Source organism: Lathyrus oleraceus, chromosome 3, assembly GCF_024323335.1.
Source record: "Lathyrus oleraceus cultivar Zhongwan6 chromosome 3, CAAS_Psat_ZW6_1.0, whole genome shotgun sequence".
NCBI classification, from domain to species: Eukaryota; Viridiplantae; Streptophyta; class Magnoliopsida; order Fabales; family Fabaceae; genus Lathyrus; species Lathyrus oleraceus.
In genome coordinates this window covers 232,597,530-232,610,022 of record NC_066581.1, presented here as the reverse complement: position 1 = coordinate 232,610,022, position 12,493 = coordinate 232,597,530, and the positions used below count along the sequence as shown (strand labels likewise).

The following is a 12,493-nucleotide window of genomic DNA, read 5'->3' as shown; positions in this document are numbered from 1 at the left end:
TTCTGGTAATTTCAATGACCAGTCTTTCCTTGAAGTGGCGACTGTTTTCTCTAATATCTGTTTGATTTCTCTGTTAGACACTTCCACTTGCCCACTGGTTTGAGGATGGTAAGGTGTCGCTACTTTATGTCTTACGCCATACTTAAGCAGTAGTTTTTCGAGTACCTTGGATATGAAATGCGATCCACCATCACTGACTACTATTCTTGGGACACCAAACCTTGGAAATATTATATTCTTAAAGAGTCTAGTTACTACTCGTGTGTCGTTTGTTGGAGAAGCTATAGCTTCAATCCATTTTGATACGTAGTCAACTGCCACGAGTATGTATTTGTTACCGAAAGAGGATGGAAAAGGTCCCATGAAGTCTATTCCCCACACGTCGAAAATCTCTACTTCCAAAACGCCCTTTTGTGGCATCTCGTCACGTCTAGATATGTTTCCTGTGCGTTGACATCTGTCACATTTCTTAATAGCTGCATGTACATCCTTCCATATATTTGGCCAATAGAAACCGGCTTGTAGGATTTTAGAGCAGGTCTTGGATGTACTTGCATGTCCACCATAAGGAGCGGAGTGACAGTGTTGGATTATATTTTCTACCTCTTCTTCGGGTATACACCGACGGAAAATACCATCGGGGCCTCTCTTAAAAAGTAAGGGGTCATCCCAGTAATAATGTTTTATGTCATAGAAGAATCGTTTCTTCTGCTGGTAGGATAAGGTAGGTGGAACTATTCCGGCAGCTAAATAATTGACGAGGTCAGCGTACCACGATGTAACAGATATAGCTAAAGTGGTTTCTACCTGTTTATCAGCTTTATTTTCTTCCAAAGTAGCTATAAGTTTATCGTACGAGAAATCATCGTTAATCGGTGTTCTTTCCGGTTCAAGGTTCTCAAGTCTAGAGAGGTGATCCGCTACTACGTTTTCAGTTCCTTTCTTGTCTTCGATTTCCAAATCGAACTCTTGTAGCAACAGGATCCACCTTAGGAGTCTAGGTTTAGCATCCTTTTTTGTTAAGAGGTATTTGATAGCAGCGTGGTCAGTGTAGATGATTATTTTGGCTCCGACCAAGTAAGAACGAAATTTATCTAGCGCAAACACTACTGCTAGAAGTTCTTTCTCGGTTGTGGCGTAATTCATTTGTGCTTCATCTAGAGTTCTACTCGCGTAATATATAACATGAAGCTTTTTATCCTTTCGTTGTCCCAAAACAGCACCTACAGCGTAATCACTAGCATCACACATTATTTCGAATGGTTCATTCCAATCTGGTGTCTGCATTATGGGTGCGGAGATCAGTGCTTGTTTAAGCGTTTGAAATGCTTCTAAACATTTATTATCGAATATGAATTCAGCATCTTTCATTAATAGCCCGGTTAAAGGTTTAGTTATTTTAGAGAAGTCTTTAATGAATCGTCGGTAGAAACCGGCATGTCCTAAGAAGCTTCGTACTTCTCTCACAGTTTTCGGGGGTTGAAGATTTTCGATTACCTCTATTTTAGCTTTGTCTACTTCAATTCCTCTGTTCGAGATGATGTGTCCTAAAACAATTCCTTCTTGTACCATAAAGTGACATTTTTCCCAATTAAGTACTAGGTTTACTTTTACACATCGCTCTAGAACTCTCTCTAGGTTTTCAAGGCATTCTTCAAAGCTTTGTCCGCATACGGAAAAGTCATCCATAAATACTTCCATGATGTTTTCTAGAAAATCGGCGAATATTGCCATCATGCACCTTTGGAAGGTTGCAGGAGCATTACACAAGCCAAACGGCATTCGTCTATAAGCGAAGGTACCAAAAGGGCACGTGAACGTTGTCTTTTCTTAGTCATCAGGGTGAATTGGTATTTGAAAGAAACCTGAGTAACCGTCTAGATAGTAGAAATGAGAATGTTTGGCTAATCGTTCTAACATCTGGTCAATGAATGGTAAAGGGAAGTGATCTTTTCGGGTAGCTTTGTTTAGTTTCCTATAGTCAATGCACATTCTCCATCCCGATTCGATTCGTTTGGTTATAGTTTCTCCTTTTTCATTTTCAATGACTGTTACACCTCCTTTCTTTAGTACTACGTGTACAGGACTAACCCATTTGCTATCAGATATAGGATATATGATACCTGCCTCTAATAACTTGGTTATTTCCTTCTTCACTACCTCACTCAGGATCGGGTTTAGTCTCCTCTGGTGTTCCCTAGAAGTTTTACAGTCTTCTTCTAGCATGATGCGTTGCATACAAATAAAGGGACTTATTCCTTTAAGATCGGTGATGTTGTAACCTAGTGCGGTTGGATATTTTCTTAAGATATGCAGGAGTTTTTCTGTTTCGAGTCTTCCTAGGTCAGCATTAACTATCACTGGTCGTTCAAGTTCTAAGTCTAGGAATTCATATCTCAGATTCTTGGGAAGTGTTTTCAGGTCTAAGGTTGGTTTCTTAAGGCATTGCGTAGGGTCCGGTGTTATTGCTATACATTGGTTAAGTTTGTCTTCTACAAGATAGTCAGATGATTTGTCTTTTTCTAACTCCGTTTCTTTTATGCATTCATCGATGATATCCATGAAGTAACATGTATCTTCTTTTGCAGGTGCTTTCAAAAATTGGGAAAGAATGAACTCAATTTTCTCTTCTCCTACTTCAAAAGTGAGTCGTCCTCGTTTTACGTCTAAGATTCCACCGGAAGTTGCTAAGAACGGTCTTCCCAGTATAATGGGTGTAACTTCATCTTCTCTAATATCCATAATTATAAAATCAGTTGGAATGTAGAATTGACCTATGCGCACTGGAACGTTTTCAAGAATTCCTACAGGATATTTGACAGAACGATCTGCTAGTTGCACAGACATTTTAGTTGGTCTTAATTCTCCCATTTCAAGTCTCTTGCATATGGATAAAGGCATAACACTAATACCGGCTCCTAAATCGCATAAGGCTTTGTCAATGACAAATTTTCCTATGTGACAGGGTATAGAGAAACTACCTGGGTCTTTAAGTTTAGGAGGCATATTCTGGATTATAGCGCTACATTCAGCGGTGAGTGTAACGCTTTCGCTATCTTCAAGTTTCCTTTTATTAGAAAGAATTTCTTTTAAAAACTTGGCATATGAGGGCATCTGCGTAATAGCTTCTGTAAACGGAATTGTAACGTTTAATTGTTTTAGTAGGTCAACAAATTTTTTGAATTGGCCCGCATCTTTGGTTTTAATAAGCCTTTGAGGGTAAGGGATAGGTGGTTTATAAGGTGGTAGAGGTACATAAGGTTCCTTCTTTTCTACGGTTTCCTTGTTACTCTCTTCCTTTTCCTTAGGTTCACTTTCCTCCTCAGTTGACTTTTTAGAGTTTTGGTTTTCTATCCTTGGGTCAGACGGTCATTCCACTTCCGTTCCACTTCTCAGTATAATTGCATGAGCGTGGCTTCTTGGGTTAGGTTGGGGTTGGCCAGGAAATGTACCAGCTGGGGCAGCAGTAGGCGCTTGTTGTTGAGCTACTTGTGAAATTTGCGTTTCCAGCATTTTGTTATGAGTAGCAAGGGCATCTACTTTACTTGCTAGTTGTTTAATTTGTTCTCCAGTGTGTACATTCTGGTTTAAGAAATCTTTATTGGTTTGCTGTTGAGAAGCTATAAAGTTTTCCATCATGATTTCCAAGTTGGATTTCCTAGGGGCGTTATTGTTAGGTGTAGATGGAATCGGCTTCTGATATCCTGGAGGTATAGCTGGGGCTTGATTTGGAGATTGTCCAGGTGCGTATAAAGCATTATTACTCTTATATGAAAAATTGGGATGATTCTTCCAATTTGAGTTATAGGTGTGCGAGTAAGGGCTTCCTTGAGCATAGTTTACTTGCTCCGCTTGAATTCCTGTTAGGAGTTGACAATCTGCAGGAGTGTGACCTTGGATTCCACAGACTTCGCAATTCTGAGTTATGGCAACTACGGTGGCTGGAGGTGATACATTTAAACTTTCAATTTTCTGGACCAGAGCATCCACTTTTGCATTAACATGATCAAGGTTACTTATCTCGTACATGCCAGTTTTCGTTTGAGGTTTTTCTACCATTGTTCGTTCGCTTCCCCACTGATAGTGGTTTTGAGCCATGCTTTCGATAAGTTGGTAAGCATCAGCATAAGGTTTGTTCATCAGTGCACCACCTGCGGCGGCGTCTATTGTTAACCTCGTATTGTACAGGAGACCATTATAGAAGGTATGAATTACTAACCAGTCCTCTAAACCATGGTATGGACAAAGTTTCATCATGTCTTTGTATCTTTCCCATGCTTCGAAAAGAGACTCGTTATCTTTCTGTTTAAATCCATTTATCTGGGCTCTTAACATAGCTGTTTTGCTTGGCGGAAAATATCGAGCAAGAAAAACTTTCTTCAACTCGTTCCATGTGGTGACTGAGTTGGAAGGAAGAGATTGAAGCCATCTTCTAGCGCTATCTCTTAATGAGAAAGGAAAAAGACGAAGTCGAATTGCCTCTGAAGTGACACCATTAGCTTTAACAGTATCAGCGTATTGGACAAATACGGATAAATGAAGGTTTGGATCCTCGGTAGGATTTCCAGATAATTGGTTCTGTTGCACTTCCTGCAACAGTGAAGGTTTGATTTCAAAGTTGTTTGCTTCGATTGCGGGTGGAGCAATGCTTGAATGCGGTTCATCTTGCGATGGAGCGGCGTAATCTCTAAGAGCACGAGCTGGTTCTGCCATCTCGGGTATCGAAGGGAAAATATTTTTGAAATCAGGAAGTTCAACAGGAGGGAGATTGTTTGCAGCATGATATTCCCGAATTCATCGTAAGACTCGGAGATATAGTTCGATGTCGTTGATTCGTAAGTAGAATGGCTCGCCTTGTGAGCGAGTGTGTGGCATACAAATCAATGAAAGAAAGAAAAGAAAAGAAAAGCCTTAGTCTCTACAGCGTAACAGAAGAGTTACGATATCGACTAAATAAAAGTCCCCAGCAACGGCGCCAAAAACTTGATCGCGACTTTATGAGTCGAATTTGGGGTACAAACTGCAAGTGCACAGTTCTATCGCGTAGTTTTAAAAGATATCGATCCCACAGGGACTTAAGAATCGATAAACCGTTATCTAAGGTTACTTCGTAAAGCTAAGGCAGGTAATACTTTGATTGTTTGGGGGGAAAAGCTAAAACTAAAATAAGATCTAAAATAAATATCTAATAAGCGGATATCGGTATGTAGTTCGTCGTAATTAGGGAATCAATTCTTTGTTGGTTTCTTGGTTTTAAAATAAATCTTTTCAGTTGACACTATTGATTAAAAGTCTTATCTCAAACTCTCGCTCTGTTGAATAAACTATGATTTTATATTAACATAACAGTCACTTATAGTTAAGTCAAAAACCACTTTTTGAAAACAATAGGATCCGTAGAAACTCTTTTTAAGAAAACACTAATCGCTTAAACACCCTTATCTCAAACTCTCGCTCTGTTGACTTAGGTTATATAATTAAATTCAAATGCTTAACTCTCGTCCTCACATTCAATCTTTAAAAATACTTTTTGAAAAAGATTAGAATTTAATTAACTCTAAAAATTGCTCTCGCCCTGATCTAGAATTAATGTCCAATTTACATTGTCCAGTCAAAAACTCAAACTCTCGCTCTATTGCTTTTAACTTCTTTATGTCTCTTACTTTCGTACAAAAACCTTGTTATTAAACCTGTAAATTGAGACCGTAAAAAGAGTGATTTTAATTTTAAACTTAATTAATCCAATTTGGTTTTGATTCCTTCATTCCGCTTACTTTACATACCGATACCTAAGTAAATCAGCCAGACATGCTAAACAGACTTAAATAATTATCATGCATAAACAGATTCATCTCAGGCAAATAATATAAATAAACAGTAAAACAGGGCATATATAAATTCAAACAATAATTAAAGAACCTGAGAAATTAAATAGCAGTCTTGAACACTCCACCACAGGCCGGTTGGATTTGTTCTTGAATTCTTCAATCAAATAGAAAAATAAAAGCGAAGGAATAAAAAAACTAGATTCTAACGTAAGGTTAGATCCGGTAAAAGGTACACAATAGTTTCCGGTGTAGAAACTATTGTGCGAAAAAGAATTAACTAAATGCTAAAAAGGAAAATAGAAATTGCAAGGGAAACAATATAAAAATCGTAAAAGGTATGCTGTAAAAAATGTGCTCGTACTGCTGGAAAAGAAAAAATGCGAAAAAGCAAAAACGGCAAAGAAATCTGGAAAAAGCGTGGACCCGAGAGCTTTCCAAAAAGCTACTATTTATACTACTACTTGTGTAACTGCTTCCAAGGGTTTTCCGTGTACACGGTCTTTACGTTCCAAGGGTCAAGCGTGGAAGTAGCTTCAACGTGGTCTGTTTCAACGTGGTCTGTTGCGTTCTTGGTGCCAAAAATATAGGGGAATGGTGTGACGTCCGTCACACCATGTGTGACGCTCGTCACAGGAGTGTGCAAAGCGTGACGCTCGTCACAGCCTTTGTGACGCTCGTCACAGGCACATCGCCTGTGCTTTTTGGGCTGGGCTTTGGCTTTTGATATTTGCTTCTTTTCATTCCTTTTTGCACCTCCTTTTCTTCCTTTTTTACTTGTGCTTCAAATAGACCACCTGAGATAAATAGAAAGAAAATACCGCGTAATATCTAATAAAATGAAATAAATTGAAGTAAATAATAATATAATTTAATTAAATTGAGTCCTAGAATGTGATACTATTTCATGTTATCATTTAATTCAGCCAAATAGCTTTAAATTTTATTGTGATCATTTTGAAAACTAAAATTTTAATCAAAGTCATGTTTTCTTAAACATATAAAATCGTTAATTTTAAGCAATCGATTTCATTTAGAAGGAATATCGACAGCGGTTTGAAAGCAATAAGCCCTAAGTGTGAAGCATTATTGGTTCTCCCCAAGCAGTAGGCGCGATTTCTCTTTCATCCCCGACAGCGTTGTCCAGTACTCGGTGTTTTTCTCCATCATCTCCAGCGGAGTTGGTTGATTATCCCCCGGTCGAGTTTATATTTGGTCTCCAGCAGAGTGCGAACATTTCGTCGTAACAGTTTGCATGGTTCCGGCCGGACTTTGGTTTCCTCACCAATCGCCATCAGATTCTCTCCCAGTCAGAGTTTCCTCCTGGTTTCTGAGCAGCTATTTATGTTTATCCCCTGCATGGTTGTCTCCCATTTGATATGGTGTTGACCTAAAATTCCCCACAGAGTTGATAACAGTTTTCCTCAACAGGTCTCCTCCTTCCCCAGCTAGGTTTGAGCCTTTGGGACGTTGATCTCTCTTTTCTCCAGGAGTTGTTTCCCTCTTTTGTGGATTGGCCGAGAATTGTATCGATGATTCAAATCTGTGACATTTTGTACTCTTTGTGGTTATTTTGTCAGCATAATCATCATATACACATATACATATACATATACATATACACCTATAATTTCATTATTGCATCATTTCACCAGTTAACTCACTCTTGTGATTCTTATTCTCTGTTATGGTGGTACTTTAACCCCATACAAGTTTGGTGTCTGTCCTCCTTCAATTGTAGAGTGTCAGCCTCATAAGCAGAAAAACTTTAACCTTTCTCCTTTCCCCACTGAGTTATTTCCTCGTGGATAATTATTATTTCAGTTTCCTCACTAGTTGATTGTCTGGATGGAACCACTCCCCTTGAGTTATGTCCTCATTGGGTTGAGTCTTGATTGTCTGTTTCTTTCTAGATCTTACCTAGATAGATGCTTTTGGTCCCCTGAGATTTTATTACCCAGTAACTGGTAATATCCTTCTTAGTTTGCAGTTTGTTACTTCTTTCCTAATACCCGACAAAAGTAACCTTTTTCTCCCCAGCGGATTCGTTGTTCATGTTTCCCCAGGAAGTATATCCTTGATATGTTCATCCTAACAGATGACAGATATTTTCTTCCCCTTCTTTGAGTTTATCCTTCATATGTTCATCCTAACCGATGAAATATACTCTCCTTTTGGTATTCTGCCCAGTAAAAAGATAGTTGTAATTCCTATTTGTTTCCCAGAGAGTTAATCCTTGATCTGTTCATCCTAACCGATGACGGGTTTCCTTCTCTTTGCGGTCTTCTACCCAGTAACCAGTAGTTGTAAGTCATGCTTTTCTCCTATTGCAGAGTGTATTCTTGATATGTTCACTTTAACCGGTGACGAATATCCTCTTTTATGGTCTTCTATCCAGTAACTGATAGATGTAATCCCTATTCTTCTCCTCGGAGTCTATCCTTGATATGTTCATCCTAACCGGTGACGGATATTCTCTTTGATGGTATTCTATCCAGCATTGGATAAATGTAATTCCTACTTTTTGTTCAGGTGGATTATCCTTTATATGTTCATCTTAATCGATGACGTGTATCCTCCTTAACATCCCCAGGCAAGTCAATCCTTGATATGTTCATCTTAATTGGTGACAGATTTCCTTTCCTTTGAGTCTATCCTTGATGTGTTCACTTTAAACAGGGACACATATTCTCTCCTTTTGGTCTTCTGCCCAGTAACCGGTAGTTGTAAATCCTATTTTCAGCTTTTCCCTAACAAATCTTAGAAAAGACAATTGCCACCTCTATGAAAGATTGGTCCTCAAAATTACCAGAAGCCCTGTGGGCATATAGGACAACTTATAAGACCCCAATAGGAACCACACCTTTTAAGCTACTTTATGGAAAATCATGTCATCTGTCGGTAGAATGAGAACATAAAGCATATTGGGCCATTAATACCCTTAATCTCAATTATACTTCCGCAGGAGAGAAAAGAATATTAGATATCCACGAACTAGAAGAACTTAGGCTAGATGCATATGAGAATGCCCGAACCTATAAAGAAAGAACAAAAAAATGGCACGACAATCGCATATTAAGGAAAGAGTTTAACCAAGGCGACAAAGTACTCCTGTTTAACTCCCGCCTCAAACTCTTTCCCGAAAAACTTCGTTCTAGGTGGTCTGGTCCCTTCGAAATCACCTATATCTTTCCAAATGGAGCAATAAAGATAAAAGGAAAAACAAGAGAACCATTCATAGTAAACGGCCAACGTTTGAAACATTACCACAACATTGATAACAATGATTTCATTGCAAATCTTAAGCTTGCAGAGCCTCGCGCTCATTCAAAAGAATAACGCCTATCCTATTTTTGTCGAGCTTACGACAATAAACAAAGCGCTTGGTGGGAGACAACCCACACTCTGTCTTTAACTAATTAATTTCATCACAAATTTATAATTATTACCAATGCTTAATTTTCATTTCTTTGTTTTCTTCTTTATTTATTTCTCATAAAGTCAATCCGTACATTTCTGTATTATTTACCATTACTAACTTAATCTTATTATCTACTTGATTTTATCTAGCTACTGACTATCACAATGCAACAAGTATATTACATGGATATAGTCTTCAGAGGCAAAGCTCAAAGGAGACGTTTTAAGGCTCTAGCTTAGAGAGAAATGACACTAACCTTATACCTAGATGAACACACCATGACCAAATTAGGTATAAGAGACAGTGTTATGTTCCTAATTAACCAACTAGGCTGTGACACCTTTGCTATCAAAAGAAAATTTAGTTCTATCAGTAGGTTGACTTTAGAATTCCTAAGCTCCCTAGTGTACCTGCCAAACCATGGTATGGGATTTAACAAAGGCCTAATCACCTTTAGGTTGTTAGATAATGACTGCCGCTACATCCACAAAGAAATGGCTGAACTCCTAGGATTTCCTAATGGCCCTGATACCTTTACCATTACCCAGGAAGACATACTTGTGGACCATCAATTAGACCTCTTTTAGGGTAGCATCACAGGAAACGACCATCCCGAGCCAGACCTTATGCATTCAGAGAACATCCATAACCCTGCCATTCATTACTTTCATAAGAGACAGTGTTATGTTCCTAATTAACCAACTAGGCTGTGACACCTTTGCTATCAAAAGAAAATTTAGTTCTATCAGTAGGTTGACTTTAGAATTCCTAAGCTCCCTAGTGTACCTGCCAAACCATGGTATGGGATTTAACAAAGGCCTAATCACCTTTAGGTTGTTAGATAATGACTGCCGCTACATCCACAAAGAAATGGCTGAACTCCTAGGATTTCCTAATGGCCCTGATACCTTTACCATTACCCAGGAAGACATACTTGTGGACCATCAATTAGACCTCTTTTAGGGTAGCATCACAGGAAACGACCATCCCGAGCCAGACCTTATGCATTCAGAGAACATCCATAACCCTGCCATTCATTACTTTCATAAGATCCTAGCTCACACCCTATTTGGAAAGGAAAAGAACAGAACCTTTGTGTCCAAAGACGAACTATTTATAATGTATTGTGCATCACATGCCCGACCTGTTAACGCTGCTACATTCAGGATAGCTAATTTGTACGGTATTGCACAAGAAGATTATGGACTAATCTCAGTGGGAGGCTTAGTGACCATGATAGCGCATTAAATGGGATTGCGTTACCCACTCGTCAGGGTCATACGACCTATGAAGATCCGATTTTGTGTCAACACCGGTATCATTAGAAACCTAGGCACAAATGTGTTTGACTTCCACATTAACAATAAAGTTGTACACCTGTTTACCCTGCCAGACCCTAGGACGAGTGTACATGATAGAAACAACTTGCTCTATGATTTTGATGGACCACCACCCCAAATCTATGATCACCATGACAATTATCTCTCTGATGTTGAATCGCCTGCCCCAGTTATACCTGCTGCACCTCTCACCGGTCATGCTGCTGCCATCGAAGCTGTTCAGACAGACGTCGCCAATCTGAGAGGCGAACTGATCACCTTCCACATGGAATTCCACGGTTTTATGGATGTAGTGACAGAGAACCTGAATCACATTTACCAACACTTCTACTCATTCGCTTTATGGATGTAGTATTATCGATTTACTGACTTTTATTTTATTTTATTTTCTTGTTTGGAATTTTGTTGTTATTTGCTGTTACACATTGGGATTTATTTAATTATTTCATTCCTTTTTATTCCAGTAGACAAATTATTTCATTATTTCCCGTCTACTCGATTCTTTTGTTCGTCAATTTTTTGATTAAATTTCATTCCACTATATCATGTTTTTTATTCCCAGACACTATATATTATTGGTAAACTAAATTCCATTGAAATTCTATGGTCAAAGAAAATAAAGCCACACACATGGGAAACCACACTGCATGTGGCGCCTGCCACACACAGTTGTGGCGCCCATGTGAGGGTTGTGGCGCCCGCCACAGGGCTCATAGTGGCGCCCGCCACCAACGCCAAAAGTGGCGCAAGCCACTACACAAGCCTGCACGCGCAGGCTGTGTATTTTGACCATTCATATCACTTTTATGGTGTTTTCCCTTGCATGCAAGACATTGCCTTAATGCCATTCAACCACTTTCAACCACTCTTTGACCAAGACATAAAAAACCGTAAATGCAATTTATTTACCAATTAATTTTCCAACCACCAACATTACCTCAACAAACCATACCTTTCATTTACATATTTCTCTCCTCTTTTGCTTTATTCTCACTATTACACAAGGAGTGTGAAATCCATTATGGCACAGATGAGGGAATACGAAATAGTGTCCAGAAATAGCGAGTCAGGCGAATTACAAGAGGAGACGTACACGTCTCTAACCGCCAGAAAGATCGAATCAACAAGGTACGCCGATGAACACTATTTATATGCCTTAGGAATTCAAGATAGTGTTAACTATATGCTAGATATGTTAAATTTAAATTATTTTCTATCTCTCAAGGACCCTGTCTATGCTCAACTAACATTAGAATTCCTGAGCTCATTAATTTTTAATCCTACACCCAACACAAACTGCTCTAGTGGGGTTGTCCAGTTTCGTTTATTTAACGTTGAATATGCCCTTACATTTTCCCAATTAGAGGACCTGCTACATATCCCCCATGGGGAAGGGGTGGTAAGTGAGGTGAAAACCGGATGGAAGATGCTCTTGCAACATTGGCTTCCATGATTGTGGTGAAATTTTGGAACGAAGTTCCCAATTTGATTGTGATGCGTCTTGATAGACCAGCTCATATTTTTGTTGTTGAAGAAATCAAAGATGAAAAGCCTTGTTATTTTGATATAAAATGTTTCCTTCAAAGTCAAACTTACCCGTTTGGGGCATCTTTGAAAGATAAGAAGACTTTGAGAGGATTAGCTGGCAACTTCTACCAGAATGGTGATGTGCTTTACAAGAGAAACTTCGATATAGTTCTGCATAGATGCGTGGACAGACACGAAGCAGGCCTGTTGATGATAGAAGTCCATGAAGGTTCCTTTGGTACTCACTCCAACGGACATGCTATGGCAAAGAAGATGTTAAGAGAGGGTTACTATTGGATGACAATGGAATCTGACTGTTGCAAGTTTGTGAAGAAATGCCACAAGTGTCAAATTTATACAGATAAGTTTCATGTTCCTCC

At 38.9% G+C, this 12,493-nt stretch overlaps 1 non-coding gene across 1 annotated transcript; it reads left to right on the top strand.

Moving 5' to 3' along the window:
- Positions 1 to 4,228: 4,228 nt before the first annotated feature.
- On the top strand, positions 4,229 to 4,335 carry LOC127133575 (small nucleolar RNA R71). The gene has a single exon (XR_007807530.1). It is a non-coding gene; the product is annotated as a small nucleolar RNA R71 (small nucleolar RNA).
- Positions 4,336 to 12,493: the final 8,158 nt, after the last annotated feature.